At 39.5% G+C, this 5044-nt stretch overlaps 1 long non-coding RNA gene across 1 annotated transcript; it reads right to left on the bottom strand.

Annotated features, from left to right (window-relative positions):
• Positions 1–1563: 1563 nt before the first annotated feature.
• On the bottom strand, positions 1564–4465 carry LOC138354631 (uncharacterized). The gene is made up of 2 exons (XR_011223614.1): positions 2582–4465; positions 1564–1614 (listed from the first exon to the last, which is right to left on the bottom strand). It is a non-coding gene; the product is annotated as an uncharacterized lncRNA (long non-coding RNA).
• Positions 4466–5044: the final 579 nt, after the last annotated feature.

The raw sequence follows: 5044 nt of genomic DNA, 5'->3' as shown, positions 1-5044 counted from the left end.
GTCTTTAACATGGTTGGGAAGGTCATTCCACATCCTGGGCCCCTTGATTTGTAGAGCATTTCTGGTTTGATTAAGTCGTACTCTAGGAATATCAAAACTGTATTTATTTCTGGTGTGGTGCTCATGGGTTCTGTTACAACCTTCTATGAAGCTTTTGAGATCAGGATTGGCATTACAATTTAGCGTTTTGTATATGTATAATACACATGAGTGAATGTGCAGTGACTTAATGTCTAACATATTCAGAGATTTGAGTAGGGGTACCGAGTGATGTCTGGGGCCAGAGTTGGATATTGTCCTAATAGCAGCTTTGTGTTGAGTAATTAGAGGACGTAAGTGATTTTGGGTAGTAGAGCCCCAAGCACAAATACCATAGTTGAGATATGGATAGATAAGGGAGTAATAGAGAAAGAAAAGTCTAATATAAACTACTAATATGTCTAGTTTGTGTCATATAAGTATTCATCCCGATGGTTGGTAAATGTTGGTGAAATAGAAGGATAAAAGTCAAACATCTGTTAACTTTTCTTTTAAAGTACTGTATAGCTGGAAAATATCAGGCAAACCTTCGAGAATCTGCCGATTTCCTTTCCTCTTCAAGGCTACTATTGTTAGTGTGTCACGGTAAACCTATGTAAAATCGGAATTTTTTTTTCAACAGGACCCGCTGCACTAGAGTTGATGTTGGGAGACGGTCTGCTTCGTGGCTGATGGATTAATATTTGACTGCTAGTCAGGACTTGAACATTGTTAATTACAGTTACACTCTGTTGGAGCACTAGACGGTCAATGGTCGTCGTTCTTCTTTATGATAGGTTCAGTTTATTGTTTAGTCACGGGAGACATCTCCCGTCAGGCAGGGTGCGATCGCACCTCCACAGATCTCCAGTATCATCTACTGATACTGGTAATGGCTCAGAGAGGGCATCCACTTACGGGCTATTCATGGCTGTGCCACCTTTTGGGTGGCTTAATCTTCATCAATCACCAATCAATCAATCTATTGTTTAGTGGCCAGTATTATTCAGTTTATTGGCCAGTACGTTGGCATCAGTTCTCATTGACGAACGAGCAAAAATTAGAAGGATTTAAATCGTAATATAAATAGTTATCTCATTCCTTCTTTCCTTTGAATGTCAGTGACTGTGCTTCTGCTATGCTTAATTGCCTCAAAAGCGGCCAATTTTCATGATACCTTAAATTATAAAGGCAAAATTTGGGCCGAGTATAAAAGTATAAGCAAAATTGACTGAGTATGCGCAAAAAATTAAGAAAAGAAAACAGCACACCCGTTACATTAAAGAAAACGTATTCCTCGTTTCGGGGAGAATATTCTAGGGAGGCCAGCCGGTAACTGGAACAGCCCGGTAAGTGCATTTATGTACTAAATACGTAAGTATGAAAATGTACTTATTACACTTAGTATTAAAACGTACTGTCTATTCGGAGGATGGGTTGAAACATTGTGGCAGCCAGAAAAATGAGAGGATGGATTACGAGAACTTTCAAATCCAGGGATCCCATCACAATGGTTGTACTCTTCAAGTCACTTGTGTTGTCCCGTCTTGAGTACTGCTCAGTACTCACTTTCCCCTTCAGAGCAGGTGAAGATTGCTGAAATAGAGGGAATACAGAGAACATATACAGCATGCATAGACTCGATAAAGCACCTAAATTATTGGGATCGTCTTAAAGCTCTCCAAATGTACTCACTAGAAAGGAGACAAGAGAGATACCAAATAATATACACATGGAAAATACTGGAGGCCCAGGTCTCAAATCTACACAGTAAAATAACAACATACTGAAGTAAACAATATGGAAGAAAATGCAGAATATAACCAGTGAAGAGCAGGGGTGCCATAGACACAATCAGAGAGTACTGAATAAACATCAGAGGTCTGTGGTTTTTCAACATACTCCTAGCGAGCATAAGAAATATTGCCGGAACAACCGTGGACTTCTTCAAGAGAAAACTAGATAGTTTTCTCAAAGGAGTGCCGGACCAACCAGGCTGTGGTGGGTATGTGCGCCTGCACGCCACTCCAAGCAACAGCCTGGTGGACCCAACTCTCACAAGTCAAGCCTGGCCTACTGCCAGTCTTGCTGAGTAAAAGAACTCCCCGAACCCCATCAAGCAGGTATTGATTGCACTTTAAATACTTAGTAAAAGCAAACATATTTAATGTCTGGTGAAGGATGGAGGGTAGGCAATCCAAGAGAGGAGGTGCATACTCTAGATGAAAGCAAACTAAGTAATACTTAATAAATATTCTAAATTGGAATTTTAGGTAATAATGTACAATCTTTGGATGACAAAACAACACATCAGAAAACGAAGATGCAATGATCTTTACGTCTGTCTGGGACAATTATCAAATTGTGTAATTAACATTTTTGTGAATCATTTGCTAATTATACTCTTAGCTAAATGGATAAATGTAGCATGAAAGACTGCTTCATACACTTTTCTGTCCTGAAAATTATGATAATTTGGGCTATCATAAAGTATGCAATATGATTAAAATCTAGTAACGTGATAAAGGAAACCTAATCCTAATTACTGTATAATGAAACTTACTTGGATTTTTGGAATCCATTGTTGCAATGAGCTCTCAGATATTCGACTGCATGAGAAACAATATCACCGATTGAAATTTATGTTGGGCTGCTGTAAAATTTACCCAAAAGGTACAAAACTATTTAAAACCAGGCATAAAATAGAATCAGTTTAGATTAATTATATAAAACTACAAGAACAAGGTAGGATGCATACTTGCACCACCATCCAAAAACTGCAAATGAGAGTTGTGACATGCAAATCTCATAAGCACTTTTTGTTTACATATTAACTTCTTGGCATTTTTTCAATAATTAAACTGAGATAAAAATAAAATTAATACATGTGAAAATACAAGCAAAATATAACTGAAATTTGAACAATGAAACTTTACAGATGATACAGAAGACACAAGTAAATTGGCACTGTAGGAGACATTGAAAAAACAGAAATAACATGATTTTAACAGTGATAAGTTACAGGTGCTGAAGTATGGTAGAAACGAGGAAATTAAATGAAACAAGGAACACAGGACACAATCAGACCTACTCTATGAAGGAAAAAACATGCAAGAGATATGAGAATTACGACGTCTGACGACCTCACACTTTGTGAACATAACCGAGCAAATATAGTGGCGGCCAGAAAAATAATGGAATGGTTTATGAGAATGTTAAAATTCAAAGACCCCACCCACAGTAATGCTAATACTATTCAAATAACTGGTGCTGTCCCATCTTGAGTATTGCTCGGTACTGACTCCCCCTTTCTGAACAGGAGAAATCTCTGAATTAGAGGAAATAAAGAGACCATAAACAGCAAACATATAAATGATAAAACATCTAAATAATTGAGACCGTCTCAAAGCTCTCAAAATGTACTCTCTGGACAGGAGACAAGAATGGTATCAAATAATACATATATGTAAGATACTAGAGGGCCAGGTCCCAAATTTGCACAGCATAATATAACAACATACTGGAGCTAAAGATACAGAAGGAAATTAATAATAGGTGTCATAGGTACAATCAGAGAGCAGAGTCTTAACAGTAGGGGGTTCAAGGGCTGTTTGCTAGGCAAGGCAAGGGTAGACTAGGCTTGGCTAGTGTTGGCTAGGTTATGCTAGGAAGAAGTAGGCTAGGCTGATTTACTCCACCAGTAATTGGCGGTCTGTCTAATTACAAGCTACCACAAGCTACACAATCTTCACATAGCTTCCTGGCAATATGTTAGTAATGAATAAATAAGATATATTTACTCATTATAATGTTGGTACTGAATGTACAACACGAAAAAACATAATTTTAATCTGAAAAAGTATCTTTTTATAAAGAAATTAGACGAAAATAAAGAAATGGTGACACCAAATCAAGTCGACGATCCAAGCATCGGTTAGGTTAGGTTTGGTTTGGTTAAGTTAGGTTAGATTTATTAGGTTAGATTTGGTTAGGTTAGATTTGGTTAGGTTTGATTAGGTTAGGTTAGGTTAGGTCAGCCTAACATATCATATTTATTCATTACTAACGTATTGCCAGGAAGCTTTGTGAAGCTTGTGTAGCTTGTGGTAGCTTGTGGTAATTAGACAGACCTGTAATTGGGGGGAAAGGGGGGAACCTCAATATAAGCCTAATTTGTAGCTTCCTGTTCTCCGACACAATGATTTATTTTACGTCAGGCTTTCAGCAAAGCCGCATAAGTAAGTAAGTAATTATCAAAAGAAGGCACCAAACCGGGAAGGCTACGTAGCACCATCATATACGCAAAATAATCAGAGGGCGCTAAATATCACCAAGGATGCCAATACGAGAACAAAAACGCATAAGGCGAACGATATCAAAAGTATCCGAGTCACCAAGAATTCTATCGAGGGACAGGTGACCGCGAGGGGCGGTCGGAAAGCAAGACACACGCTCGTCCTGGAAGTCAGGACATTCAAGAAGGACATGCACAACCGTAAGAGGGACAATGCAACTAGGACAATAAGGAGCAGGGCGGCGCTCCATCAAGTGACCATGGGTTAAGCGAGTATGGCCAATACGCAACCTCGCCAGAGGTGTTTCCCACCACCGGTTACGGTGGAAGGAGGACGGCCACGAGGAAACACAACATTTAAGAGTACGGAGCTTGTTACCAGTAACAGACAACCAAGAAGCCTGCCAACGGGTAAGGACTGAGGAATGGATAACCGGGTAAAATTCGGAATACGGAATGCCTTTACGAGAGATGGGACAAGAGCGGACAGCTTCCTTAGCGGCAGCATCCGCACGCTCATTTAAAGACACACTAATATGGCTGGGAACCCAACAAAACTCAACCGACTTAAATATACTGTGAACGAGAGACAGCCAATGCTGGATCTCGACAACTACTGGATGAACCGGATTAAAGGACCCGAGAGCCATGAGGGCACTACGAGAGTCAACAACAACCACAAAGGAAGACTGACAACGAGAAAGCAGGAGACGAAGAGCATAGAGAATAGCA

This window comes from Procambarus clarkii, chromosome 6, assembly GCF_040958095.1.
Source record: "Procambarus clarkii isolate CNS0578487 chromosome 6, FALCON_Pclarkii_2.0, whole genome shotgun sequence".
Lineage (NCBI taxonomy): Eukaryota > Metazoa > Arthropoda > Malacostraca > Decapoda > Cambaridae > Procambarus > Procambarus clarkii.
Note: the sequence above shows the minus strand (reverse complement) of the source record. Positions and strands in the feature narration are given on the sequence as shown.